This window comes from Mustela nigripes, chromosome 18 (assembly GCF_022355385.1).
Source record: "Mustela nigripes isolate SB6536 chromosome 18, MUSNIG.SB6536, whole genome shotgun sequence".
Classification (NCBI taxonomy): Eukaryota; Metazoa; Chordata; class Mammalia; order Carnivora; family Mustelidae; genus Mustela; species Mustela nigripes.
Genome location: NC_081574.1, coordinates 10,324,745 through 10,340,162, shown reverse-complemented (window position 1 = coordinate 10,340,162; position 15,418 = coordinate 10,324,745).

Here is a 15,418-nt window from a genome sequence, read left to right as displayed (position 1 = left end):
CCGCTGCCTTTGGCTCAGGTCATGGTCTCAGTGTCCTGGGATCAAGTCCCGCATCGGGCTCTCTGCTCAGCAGGGAGTCTGCTTCCCTCTCTCTCTCTCTGCCTGCCTCTCTGTCTACTTGTGATTTCTCTCTGTCAAATAAATAAATAAAATCTTAAAAAGAAAGTGGTATGCTAGAAATAATTTTTTGATGCTTTGTATTTCTTTCTTAACACAATGCATTGGCTTCCTGAAAAAAAAAAAAAAAGCAATCCTATTAAAAGAGAAACTCAGTTTTCCTAAGGTTAACTATAACTCAGGTAAATTTTTATTAATGAAAGTTGTTCCAAGGCTGTGTGTTTTAGAGGAAACCCCTGAATATTTAGGAATGCCCTCACTGCTTATAAAATGTCTCTCTCTCAGGAGAAACACTAATGAAGTCTTTATGAACCATTCATTGCATCTGTGATAGAGTCTATTTATTCCTTTCCATTCTTGACATTTTTGGTTGTAAATTACTCACAGGTATCTAGTCGTCACCTCTTGGTGATTTCCGCCCATCTCTCGTGTTTCCTGAAAACTTTGCTAAAAGCTGGAGATTAGAAATGTGTTCTCCCACAAAGGGCTCAGAGCTCAGACCTCAGGGATAGGACTAAAGCAGCTCGTGTATAAACTATCGTTACTTCAGGAAAAGACCGATGGGACAGAATTTTGAGCGGACACCGCACAGACAGGTGTCAGAATCTGAGTCCGCAATTTCAAGACAAATTTACGCAGATACAGAGGATTTCATGAACGTTGACTAGAGACCCAGGACCTAGTAGAACAAAAAGCAGTTCAAGTAGGAATGAATAAAGGATTAAAAACAGTTCACTCCAGTTACTTGCTTAGAACATTGTTGGTATCTTGAAAGGTCTTTTCCCCTACCCACCTTGTTAGATACTTAAAGAATCCTTTTCCCCCTTTTTTATTCATATGTCATCTTTATTTAAGTCACTCAGAGTTCAGGAGCAAATGTTTTTACTGATTTTCTTTTTGCTCTTAATGGCACTGTAGTTATTTAAATAGGACAACCAGAATTAGTTCTCCTTTAAAAAAAAAAATGGAATATAATTTGATGAATTAGTTGCTGAAACGTTGTTTGAATTTTCTGGCATGTCATATTTGAAGATAAGTTTTACTGGGCACCTGGGTGGCTCAGTTGGTTAAGCATCTGCCTTTGGCTCAGGTCATGATCCCCAGGTCTAGCCCTATGTCAGACTCCCGGCTTGGTGTGGAGCCTGTTCCTACCTCTCCCTCTACTGACCCCCTGCTTACGTTTGCTCTTTCTCTGTCAAATAAATAGACAAAAAATATTTTAAAAAATACAATCCTAGGGGCGCCTGGGTGGCTCGGTGGGTTAAAGCCTCTGCCTTCAGCTCAGGTTATGATCCCAGGGTCCTGGGATCGAGCCCCACATCGGGCTCTCTGCTCAGCAGGGAGCCTGCTTCCCTCTCTCTCTCCGCCTGCCTCTCTGCCTGCTTGTGATCTCTGTCTGTCAAATAAATAAATAAAAACTTAAAAAAAATGCAATCCTAGTTCCTTTTCCAAAATCTTTAAATGGAAATTACCTTTATGGTCTTAGTAGTTAATCAACACTGTATGGATTTTGATTTGCCAACCACGTCACAAGGTGTGATAACCAGCACCTTCTGCTGATACCAGCTATTTTTGTTTAAAAATCTCTGAAGATTTTTTTTTTTTAAATCATGGGAGTGGTTCACTATTAAAGAAAAACTAAGTATCTGAAACTTGGAAATAAGGGAAGGATCACATTATGTCATTTCATGTTCTTGACTAACAAGCCAGTCCAAATATTATCTCATTTTCTATAAGTATGTATTTTTTTAAAGACTTTATTTATTTGAGAGAGACCGAGAGAGAGAAAATAAGCAGGCAGGTGGGAAGAGGCAAAGAGAGAAGCAGGCTCCCCGCTCATCAGAGATCCCCGTGCAGGACTTGATCCCAGGACCCTGGGATCATGACCTGAGCTGAAGGCAAACGCTCAACCAACTGAACCACCCAGGCACCCCTACACGTATGCATTTTATTTTATTTATTATTATTGATATTTTTGGTATTATTGATATTATTGACAATTCACAGTTCTTTAAGGGTAGAGGTTAATTTGTTGAAAATAGGTGACAATCGAACAGGTTTTTGGCTGAGAGCCACATAAGTGAATTTTGTTGTGCCATCATGCAAATGGTTTCTGCGCGAGAAAAAAAGAACACAGTTCTAACTGTACTGCTCTATAGTACATCATTCAGTTTTACATGTAGTTTCATAGTCTTATTCCAATTTTCTTCTTTTTAGTAATCATACATACATCTGGATCTCCTCTACTTCTTTTAAAAGACCACATTCTTTAAATAGTTTAGGCTCATAACAAAATTAGGAGGAAGGCACAGCTGTTCCCCAATATGCCCACCCCCACATATATGTAGCCTTCCCCATTATCAGCATCCCCATCAGAGCGGTCCACTTTTTATAACTCTTAACCTTGATGCACCATTATCATTCAAAGTCCACAGTTCACATTAGGGTTCACTCGTAGTTTTGTACATTCTATGGGTTTGGACAAATTAATATTGACACATGTCCAGCATTATAGCATCAAGCAGTTCACTGTCCTGACAATCACTCCATGCTCCATTCATCCCTCAAGTCCCTACCCTAGGCAATCACTCACCATTTTACTGTCTCCAGATTTTTGGCTTTTCAGCATGTCGTATGGTTGGAATCGTGCAGTATGAAGCTTTTACACAGTGCTTTCTTTTACTTTGTAATATGCATTTAAGTTTCTTCCATATCTTTTCATGGCCTGGTAGCTCATTTCTTTATGGCACTAAATACTGTTCCATTGTCTGAATATAAAGCAGTTTACTTATCATTTTATCTACTGGAGGACATCTTGGTTTTTCCTGAGTTTTGGCAATAGAGCTTCTATAAATACCCAAAGCTTTTATAAATATTCATTTATAGGCTTTTGTGTGGACATAAGTTTTCAGTTCATTTGGATAAATACCAAGGAGCACAATTGCTGGATTATATGGTGAAAATTAGGTTTAGTTTTTAAGGAATCTCCAAACTGCCTTCCAAATTGGTTATGCTATTTTGTAATTCCTGTTACGACTTCCTTTTGCTCTGCTTCTCTGTCAGTGTTTTAGATTTTGGCCATTCTGATAGGTGCACAGCAGGGGTGTCTTACTGTTGTTTTAATCTGCAATTCCCTGATGATATTTGATGTGGGAACACTTTTCATACGCTTGTTTGCCAACTTTATCTTGTTTGGTGAGGTGTCCATTTAGGTAGGGTCTTTGACCCACTTTGTAACTGGTTTGTGTGTTTACCTATTGTTGGGTTTTAAGAGTTCTTTGTATATTTTATAGCTCTTTATCACATACGTCTTTTACAAATATTTTCTCCTGGTGTGTGCTGTCTTTTCATTCTCTTGATAGCATCTTTCATGGAGCCCAAGTTTTTTATTTTAATTCTATTGCAATCTAGCTGTTCAATTTCTTTCTTTCATGAACTGTGCCTTTGGAGTTGAGTGTAAAACATCATTACAAAACCCAAGGTTATCTAAATTTTCTATTATGTTCTCTTAAAGGAGTTTTTCTAGTTTTGCATTCTGCATTTAGGTCTATGGCATATTTTGATTTCACCTTTTTGAAGGCTGTAACGTCTGTGTCTACACTCACCATTTCTGCAGATAGAGTTGTTCCAGTACGATTGCTGAAATCATAGTCTTTGCTTCATTGCATTGCCTTTGCTTCTCTGTCAAAAATCAGTTGATGTATTTATTTATGGGGGTCTACTTCCAGGCTAATTTATTTCATTGACCTTTTGTCTAATCCTTCACCAATAATATACTGTCTCTATTACTGTAGCTTCATAGAAAATTGAAGTCAGGTAGTATCAGTCCCCCAACCTTGTTCTTCAACATTGTGTTGGCTGTTCTTGGTCTTTTGACTCTCCATATAAACTTCATAATTGTTTTATCAATATCTATAAATAACTTGTTGGGATTTTGATTGAGACTACATCTATCAACCAAGTTGGTAAGAACTGATATCTTGAAAATATTCAGATTTCTTATCCATGAATATGAACTACCCATTTAATTCAATTTTGATCAGTTTTTATAATTTTTCTCAAAAACTTCATATTTTGTTAGATTTATACCAAAACTTAATTTAAATGATATTGTGTTTTTAATTTCAAGTTTGACTTGCTGACTGCTCATATATAAGAAAGCTAATGACTTTCTTATATTAACCTTTTATCCTATAAATTCATAATAACATTACAATTATAGGTTTATTTTTATTGATTCTTTCAGATTTAACACTGATTGTCATATTATCTGTGAACAGAGACAGGTTAAGTTCTTCTTTCCTAATCCATACACCTTTTTCCTTTCCTTGTTTTATTAGTTGGTGTTTCCAATATGATGTTTCCAGTATGAGGCCAGTGATGATATTAGTAGGAAAGCTTTGAGTTTGTTACCATTATACATGATATAAGATATAGGTTTATTGTATGCATTCTTTATCAACTTAAGGAAATTCTCTTCTATTCCTAGGTGCTGAGAGTTTTTAACATGATTGGATGTTGGGTGTTGTCAAATGCTCCTCTGTATCTATTGATATGATCATGTGATTTTTCTTCTTTAGCCTGTTGATGTGATTAATTATTTTAATTGACATAGTAAGAGTGAACCAATCTTGCATACTAATGATAAATCCCACTTGGTCATAGTGTATAGTTATTTTTATACACTGTTGTATTGATTTGCAGATATTTTGTTAAGTATTTTTGCATCTATGCTCATGAGAGATATTGGTTTGTAGTTTTCCTGAAATGTTTTTGTTCAGTTTTGATATTCTGCCAATACTGACCTAAAGAAAAGAGCTGTATTACCTATTTCTATCTTCTGAAAGAGATTAGAGAAATGGTTTCTTTAATTCCTTGAACATTTGGTAGAATTCACTAGTGAACCCATCTGGGCCTGGTGCTTTCTCTTTAGCAAGATTATTAGTTACTCATTCTACTTTTTTAATAGATACAGGTTCATTTGGATTGTCTATTTTTTTAATGTAGTAATTCTGTCCTTTTTGAACCAAATTCACCATCCTGCTGTTTCTCTCTTTATTTTTTAAAAAATTTTAAAGATTTATCTATTTGAGAGAGAGCCCGAGCAGAGCGGAGAGGTAGAGGAAGAGGAAGAAATAGGCTCCCTGCTGAGCAGGAAGCCTAACTCGGGGCTCTGTCCCATGGCCCTGAGATCATGACCTGAGCAGAAAGCAGCCACTTAACCAACTGAGCCACGCAGGGGCCCTGTTTCTCTAATAACCTGAAAACAGCTTTTACATGTTATGACCTAAAAATAATTAGTATCTTAGAAGGTTTTGTATGCTGATTTACCTGATTTAGGAGGTAGTTCAATACCTCCTAAAAAATGCTAATTTGTTAGTGGAGTTTTGAAATGTATAAGGCATGGGGTGCCTGGGTGGCTTAGAGGGTTGGGCCTCTGCTTTCAGCTCAGGTTGTGCTCTAGGATCAAGCCCTGCATCGGCCTCCTTGCTCAGTGAGGAATCTGCTTCTCCTCTCCTTTTGCCCCTCCCCCTGCTCATGCTCTCTGTCTCTGTCTCTCTCAAATAAATAAAATCTTTAAAAAATTTTTAAAAAGAAATGTATAAGACATTAACTGAATATTTAAAATGAGAATAAACATTTTTTCAAATGTCTTTAAAGGAAATATTAAAATTTGATGGCTTTATAAATAAAAAACAATTTTCTTAGTGAACTTAAAGCTTGAACAAGAATTTCTAAGTTTTTTTTTTATTCCTTTGTCACTTTACCATGGAGGAGCATTATTATCAGACCAGAAGAGAACCCAAGAAAGTCCAAAGGACTTCGCAGAATATAGGCCAAATAACTCTGGGGTTTGGTACACACTGAGACACTGTGAGCTAATTCTGCAATGAAATTCTCAACCACCTTTACCTTATTTACTGTCTGTCTTCCACGTTATCTTTCACCCTATGCTCTTCTCTCTCAAATGGCCAACCCTATGTCTGGGATAGCTAGTGTATCTGCCTCCAAACACCCAATTGTCAATCATCACACAACACCCCAAAGCTAGTCAAACAAACTTTTTCTTAAACTCAGTCCCCAAGCTATACAACGATCATGGCAAATATTACGTATAAAGGAACAGATAAAAGGAGCAATGCAGGAGAAGTAGCAAAAGGGAAATGATAAAATCCCCTCTAAACCTACCCCCTAGCAGAATTGCCTTTGTTTTCTCTGTCATGTGACATATATTTTTTTAAAGATTTACTTGAAAGAGAGAGGGAGAGAATGCACACGTGAGGGGGGGAGGAGCACAGGGAGGGAGGGAGAGAAGGAGAGAGACTGAATCTCAAGCAGACTCCCTTGAACATGAAGCCCAGCATGGGGAGCCATCTCACGACCCTGAGGTCATGATCTGAGTCACAATCAAGAATCAGACAATGAATCGACTAAGCCACCCAGCTGCTGCTATCACATGATATTTCTCCATAAAGTTGCGGTCGGCTGTTGACCTTTAACCAAAGAAAAAGCTTATGACAAACTGACTCCCAGCCCTTCCTCAAGATCCTAAGCTGTGTACATATAATTATTCCATATAAAAACATATTTAAAAACATGAAAGTAAAAGGAAATAAAGAGGATTCTCTTGGGGTCTCATGTTTGAAAGTTTTACCGGTCTCTGACATTGAGAAGGCACCCTTTGGTGGGTCAACACTTACCATATTTAGAAAGTCCCGACATGGATTTCTTTTTCGTTCATTCCTCTGATTCGTGGGTGATGGTCTGACCAACTATTGCGGTCTCCTCCTGCTCTCCTTTCCGAGAGGTGAATCTTCGCCTCCAGCTTTCCTTCCCCATTTTCCACGTTCCCCTTCTTGCACTTCCAGCGCGTGATGCTACCCCTTCTACTCTCCATCAGTAACCCTCAGACATGCTCACATCCGCGTCATGTATTTTTTTTTTCGCTTCTTCCTGTAGGATGGTAACAGTATATTCAAATTATAATCTAAAATTTGGACCTGGGGTGTTTTTCTTTTTCCCGCACTACCACCGAATTTTTCATTGTTGTTTATTTTCCGATTTGATCATTTGTTTGAATCAGCTTTCCTTCCCAATGCTCTGGAGATAGGTTATCATTTGGCCAAGACTCACAGGGCTGAGTGGGAGACCCTGAAGACAGACACCAAGATAGTCAGCTATAACCAAACCAGACCACACATCCTGTTCAGTTATTTGTTTCATTCTAATTGTAAGTCCTTTGAGGTCAGAGACCAGGTATTCCATTATTTTTATATCTCCCAGACTGCCTAAGTTAGAGATTGGCACACGCTAGGCAAATACAAGGCATACAATCAATGAATAATTGATTGATTCTGATGCTCTAATACACATCCATATTTGCTTCCGGGAAGTAGTTTAGTTGTTCAAGGATCAAGTTCTAGAATGAATAATTAATCATTTATCAAATGCCTCCAAAAGGCAAGGTCAAATGTGATAGAAAGGATGAAAGCCATTAGGAGATTGTCGATATGCACATTAATCCATTTCAGAAGTGTCCGTTTGCATTTGTTCGTGGTTAGTCTGCGGAGCCCTGCAGATTGCGGCTTTATCAGAAGATGCACTTTTCAACACCTCATTACTGGAGACTAGATGGGAATACCGTCCCCGAACACTGTACCATGTGAAGCCTTCCTTCTCGGACACCTGGAGCCTCTTGTCTAGTGACTATTGTATCCTTCCCATTGGTAGAGCAGTTTGCTAGTTGTGTTCCGATATTTATTTTCCCCTTTCCCCCGCCACAATAACGGCTGTTTCAGCTGAGTACAGGGCTGGCCAGATACCGCAACATTTACCATCTGCTTTTGGAGCGAGGTATTTCCCTATGAATCAGTTATGCAAATGACATGTAAGGCAGGTGAAATACATGTCTTCTGAATTGTATTCTTAAGCATAAGGGGTGTTCTTACCTGTTTTCCTTTTCCTTTTTCTGCTAGCTAAAATGCAGAGTTGGTGGGTTCTCCATCTTGAACAAATGGCTTGGAGGGAAACCACGTAGGAATGATGGAGCACTAAGACAACTGGTCCTCGGATGAGTTTTTCAAATACAGCCTGCATCTATGATCTGTGGAGTGTTGGATTTAAAAAAAAAAAAGTATATATATAAAAAATAAACAACAACAAATCCTATTTTGTGTAAGTCACTGTTGATACTAGTGTCCCTTAAAATAAGCAGACAAGAAGCGCCTGGGTGGCTCAGTGGGTTAAGCCTCTGCCTCTGGCTCAGGTCATGATCTCTGGGTTCTGGGATCGAGCCCCACATGGGACTCTCTGCTCAGCAGGGAGCCTGCTTCCCTCTCTCTCTGCCTTCATTTCTGCCTACTTGTGATCTCTCTCTCTCAAATAAATACACAAAATATTTTTTTTTAAAATAAGCAAACTTATGATGTAACCAATTACTGGGCAAATTGATGTTACGACAAATCCAATGATTATTTATAAGGGAGAGGTGCTCTAACGATGGATCCAAGATGCCACCATATTCACATTTCTGAGAGTGGTTTATGGTAGAAAAATATATTTCGTGTCTTATCAAAATTAGTCAAGGATCTTTCAATACAAAATGTCTCTCCAGCTTCGTAAAACTATGTTACGAACCATAAAGACTCAGAGGTCTTCCCAGCATAACAAAATAGAAATTTATTTATTCACGTAGCATGGGCTGCCATCAATTTATACACATTTCTTTTACCCAAACCTGGCCAACTCTCTATTTTCATTTTGGTCAAACCTCTGATGACGGATGGTGTCCTAAGGTGGGCCTGATGCGCGAGGAGCAGGGATATCAGCAGCGGTTTTCTGCAGGGTTCTAGAAATTGAGCAACCTAGTAGGCTAAAGCACATTTACTAGACACATGTTGCTTCAGGGATCGAATCTGCCCTCTCCTGTGAGCGACTTGGTGGAATTATCATGCCGGGGAACTGAATGCTATGAGGAGATAGTTCCACAATGGGGTCACCTGACTGAGAATGAATTCAGCTTATTTCTTCCTCTGTTCCGGATGGCTGGTTTGCTCAGTTCACTGCTTTCTAAGTCTGCTTAGAGAAAGAAAGAAAAAAGCATTTTCTGAATGTAATTAAGACCATATCATGATGCCTTTGAATATTAAAAAATTACCCATTTCGGATCATTTTAAACTTTTTTTTTTTAATTATTAATTTAGCCACTCTGATTTAAAAACAACTCCACAAGTCATTTCACTAACAGGCCAACTCGTAAATTTGTTTCTAATGTCTTTATGACCCCAGAAAGCAGAGATGAATTGGGCTGGCTTAATTGGCTGAAACACCGTCGAAATGTACTGCGGGTGATTTAATCAGCCTATGGCACTAATGGAGTTAAGCACTTTGTCCACTAGGAAACGGTATGATCTTTCATTGAGTTTCTAAGTGCCTGCTTATTTCTACATAGAAGGGGCTTTCTTTTATGGTTCGCATGTGGCCTTGTACAGTAGGCTAAAGGGCAGAAAAAAGTTTAGAGCATGTATTTTAAAAATGGAACAAAGGAAGGTTTTGGATTACCATCGTAGTTTGGGGGAAAGAACTGAACTGCGTCTTACTCGCTGTTGTAGAAGACTCTCTGCGCCCGCCTACTTCCCTTGTCCCTAAGCCACCTGCTGGTACTGACCACATGGTGCTTACTTAGTACCAGCTTACACAAATAATAATTCAGGCTCTTCATGGACCAGTGTGAAAGGGGAAAAGGAACAATTGTGAAAAGTAAACAGAAGTATCCTGAATTGCCCATCCTCTCTAAAAGTGGGGCAAGGTATTCTCACTATTAGGGGCGATTCTGAATTTCTAAGTCCAGATCCTCTCTGGTCACACCCTGTTAATTCAGGTCCCTTCTCTAACACTTCCTGTCTGTGTTTTTTTTTTTTTCTTTTTCAATTTTATTTTTTTAATTGACAGAGTTCACAAGTAGGCAGAGAGGCAGGCAGAGAGAGAGGGGGAAGCAGGCTCCCTGCTGAGGAGAGAGCCTGATGCAGGGTTCCATCCCAGGACCCTGAGATCAGGACCTGAGCCGAAGGCAGAGGCTTTACCCACTGAGCCACCCAGGCGCCCCCCGTCTGTGTCTTCTTAAGCCAATTATCTAACCTGGTAATAATATCACGAGATAGCTGCTGGGTTTCACAGTATCGTCTAAACACCCCTTTGCGTACTGCGGCTGTTCTACTGAGCTGCTACTTCTTCCCCAACCATCACATACTAGAGCTCACTACTCCTGCTCCAGGAGGTTCATCTCCTCCAAGGCTGGTACAGCAAGAATAGTGACTTACCTTCTCGAAAGTTCTTTTCTCCCAAAAATCTGTTTGGGGAAATTGATTCATATGCATAATCTCCTTTAGTAATTAGAGATATATAATAATATAAACCCAAAGTATATAAAAAAATATATATATTTTTCTGGCCAGCACAGGAGACCAGTACAAATTTATCCCTGGTTATCTCTGTATGTTAAACCAAATAGTCACTAGGGGATTGCTTCTCCTTCATGAGGGGAGGCAATCCTAACTATCTACCACAGAAAAGTTCCACACAGACCATACTTTCCCTTCTTCTGTCCTCTAAATTTAGACAGCTACAAACATATCTTAAATAAATATCTTACATACCCATGACAAATTATTTTACATTAGGTCATGGATAAAATCTAGAAAATTGTAACTGTCAAACAGAAAATGAGTTAATTGTCATTCTTTATAAATTACAGCTATTTTTGAGAAGTATGGAAATAGGATTTTCTTCAGCGAAGATAGCTGCCCCATTCTGGCTGACGTGGCAATAGCGAATTCTGCTCATTTGATATCGTTGCCCGTGTCTGCCTGAAGACTCAGCAAGCAAGTCCTGTGCTCGCTTGCCACCTGCTCCAGGCCAGGCACTGGACGGTGGCACATCTTACCTCCTTGAACACAGATTTTCTGGAATTCCTTTTGGTGCCTAACATGCATGTCACATCCGTGAACTCAGGGGTTCTTTTATGGGAAATTTTGGCACCCATTCCAACCCAGAATCACAAACACATTCTCATTCCCAAAAGGTGGGATAGGCAACCTTCAAAAAACTAAAAAAAAAAAAACAAAAACAAAATTTAAAAGTGTTTAAAAAATGACAAAATTTTGGATACTGACTTGAATTGGTGAGTTTTAAAGGTCAGTTATGTGCATTCTTGATCTCTACTATCTATAATTGCTTTTGTTTAGCAATTCAAGTGTTAGCCTAAGATTGAGGAGATTATGAGAGACAAGTGCAGTTAAACTTGATGGGTCAATCTGACGGTGCCTGCGGACAGGACAGTGGCACAGGAGGTAAACTTGCAGGAAGATGGTTGGAACGTGCAGAAAAATTAATTTTGAATATAGATAAATTTTAGATTACTTTCTGGGAAGGCAAAGGCTGAAGAGAATGAGAATAAGTAGCTTCAGCCAAATGAACGCTAATACTTGACTTGTTTTCTAGTGCTATGCGTGAAGCATGGGATTGGCTTTTCCCCCCGTTGTTCTTTCTTAGAGATGATTAATCACATTTTTATTTCTTTTTAGCCAGTAAGATTTTTAAACTGTTATTGTTCTTCTTATATATAACACAATTTTATGAATGCCCCTTTTGAAATAGAACTGATAACATTTATGGAAAATCAAGAATTTATTTTATGCCGAAAGTATTGCTAAGTATTTGAGTCTATTCTCTCACTGAACCTTTACAGTAACTCCAGAACTTAACTATGATTGCAATTCCCATTTTACAGATGAGGAAACAGAGACTTTTAAGAAATTAATTGACTTGGAAATATCACAGAGTCCATAATAGCAAAACAAGGACTCAGATCCAACAATGTCTTTCTTTTTAAATGTTCACATGTTTAATAATCACGTAGATCACTTACCTATACGTTCTCAGGGTAAGAGAGACTTGGCGTTGGTGTTATCTAGATAATAAATATTATACAAATACTTGAGAATGGAATAATTCTGTATGCTTCTGAAAAATATTTCACTTTCTTGGCTCACTTTACTCCATGTATATATAGATACAGCATTTGGTTTTATGTATATTGGCTTCAGTTACTCATGGAAAGATGATAGTTTAATCCAATCAGCAAATATCATTCACAGTAGTGAATTAGATCTGACTTTTCATTAGCAAAATGAGTAGCATTAACATCCAGATTAAAAGTTAATTTGGTATTTTTTCATGCTAAAATGATATTTTAAATGATAAAATAGCTTGTCGACATATACATATTTGTGCCAATAAAATATTACAATGGAATAGGACAAAGTTTACCAAGATTAATATGAGAAGCCAATTTTCTTTTTTTCCTGCAATATTGACCAATCATTCTTTCCTAATAGATTTGTACATTTTTTTTCAAATTAATTGATGTTTGTTGTAATTTTGTTGACTCTGCAGGCACTGAGCACCTGTTTTTCTATGCAGAAATGTAGATTTTATTCTTATCTACTGAAATCAAAAACATTACCTTCATAATGATTCCTAAAGAAATTACTCTGAATACGAACATAGATTTTAAAGTAGTTTAGTTTAACTCACTTCAACAAACATTATTAAAGACCAACAAACATCATTAAAAACATTATTAACATTATAACATTCCAAGCACTGCACAGCTCTGGGAAAAATCCATGTCTACTCATCAAACTGGGAAAATCATATGTTTCCTTCTTTAAAAAATTGTGTTAGTGAATCAGTAGATTGAACAAACTACAATGTGTCTGAATTCCACACCCAGCTTGGATTTTAATTTGCAATGTAGCTTTTGACAAATAATTTAGCCTTAGTTTCTTAATCTCATCATGTGACCTCTAAGGTCATTTCTAATTAAAGAAAATAAAAATGTGTTAACACTATAAAATAACTGGTGAGAAGATACTTCCCCAAAGATTTATTAATGTGATAGCTATTTTGTTATTTTTAATGCAAATCTTGAAACTGGTATAGTAAGATTATATATCATACTTTGCAAAAGTATGTAAAAAAACTTGAAACTCCAGAAGTTAATGCTAAGTTTGATTACTACATTTTTTTCTGTAAATAAAATGCTTCCTGTGGTCAGCTCAGTTCATATTTAGAGTAATTAGATAACTATGATGCTCTTTTCAATTAATCTTCATTGCTTTTTATAGGAAACAATTGATAAAAATAATGATCGGGACACTTATTTGATTCCTTTCCTAATTAAGTTCATTTTTATATTGATACAATGCATATTTTAAGTATAATCAACACAAGATACTAACTATCCTATGTTCATTGGATTACGTACTAATTTTTAAAAATTGAGTGATACAAAATGAAGTTAACACTTTTTTAAAGAAAGCTTTTATCTTGCCTTCCCACTTCAAATTACATGTAAATTAAATGAAGAGCAGAGTGTTTAGAACAGTTAAATTAAGTTTAGAGATACTTTTAAGGAAGTACATTTATTTTTCAGAAAGAACATTAAACTCCACTCAAGGAAATGACCATGGGGGCAAAGTAACATTTCCAATATACGTGATTCAGAAGTTTGCAGGAGAAGGATGTCTCTGAATACAGCTGGTCTTCAGGAAGTACTTTTTCCCATACTTCAGCTAGTATTTTTTAGCACAGACATATTTTACTATTTGCTTACTGTCAGTGACTCATATTTAGAATTAAAAAGAGCCACATATTTTTATTTTCCATTAAACTAACAATATTCCTATTTTTTCTTTCCCTCCTGTTTTCAAAAGACTTAATGGGCTTTTGCTTCTATTTTCTATTCTAAGAAACTAATCTTGAAAGATTAGGAGAAAATTTCACTAATACTGTGTGTAAAAATAAAATTCAAGTTATTTATAATCCTCGTTCTAAGGATAAAATATACTTATGACTTTCGTATTTTGTGGTTAATTATCTATTCTGCTTGAATTGAAAGATTATATAAGAATTTTCACATTTTCTTGAAATTCTTATAGACACAATTTAAGAACTGCATGAGCCCTTAAGAAGAAACAACATAAATTACTCAGGAATTCAATTCTTTCAGACTTTTACATTGTTTTTAGTTGTTTAAAACTGTTAATGTACAAATGGTGGACATCTTTTTGCACAAATGTGGGGTTTTGTGATATTTATGGTTATTCTTTAGGGATACATTTCTAGAAATAAAATTATAAGGTCATAACTATGATTTTTATATATGTTTATATAACATTTACAACAGTAAATCTTATATAACATACTTAAAAATAAATCAATCAAATTTGCTTTGTTAAAAAGAGCCTTCACTAGCCTGTGAGGATACCTCTCTAACAATACCTTTATCGTTTTGAAGATATTGCCTATTTTCATACAGAAACTATGGAAGTTCTCTTTGTTTTGTTTTTCCATTTTTTTAATGTATTTTTTTAAGATTTTATTTTATTTATTTGGCAGACAGAGATCCCAAGTAGGCAGAGAGGCAGGCAGAGAGAGAAGGGGAAGCAGGCTCCCTGCTGAGCAGAGAGCCCGATTGGGGGCTCAATCCCAGGATCCCGAGATCATGACCTGAGCTAAAGGGAGAGGCTTTAACCCACTGAGCCACCCAGGCACCCATTTGTTTTCCATTTTATTTTATCGTATTTCTTTTCAGTGTTCCAGCATTCCCTGTTTATGCACCACACCCAGTGCCCTGTACAATACGCGCCCCCCACAATCCCCACCACTTCATTGTTGTCACTGGATTTCTATTACTTATCAACCCAGCCTTCAATATTTACATTTCACCTTTTTGTCTTTTCTGAGTTGTTATTTCTGTTTTGCTCCCAGTGTTCATCTACTGGTTTGCACTAACAAAGTATTAACCCTTTATTGTATATGTTACAAATACTACAGCCTGTCATAGTCTTCTTGTCATTTACGTAGAGGGGTAAAACTTTTTTAAGGCTTAATAGTAAACAAATCAGTCTTGATTTTTCTGACATTGATTACGTGCTCAGTAAGTTATTACCAATCTGGTAATCAAACACTTCCCCAAGTTCCTTTACTTTCAGTATTCCATCTCCTCTCCTGCAACTCTCTAAAAGGCTGTTTATGCTGAAGCTATTTCAATTGAACAAGGATATTCTGAACACCACAACAGCTAGAAGAGTCCCCTGATATAAAACTTAGTACTTTACAGTTGTTTCACGTCAGATCAACAGTGTAAAATGTGTCAAGCAGGATCATCTACATCATGCTCCAGTAACCAACACCCTCCAAATTTTAATGATTTAAAGCAACATGGGCTTACTTCTCA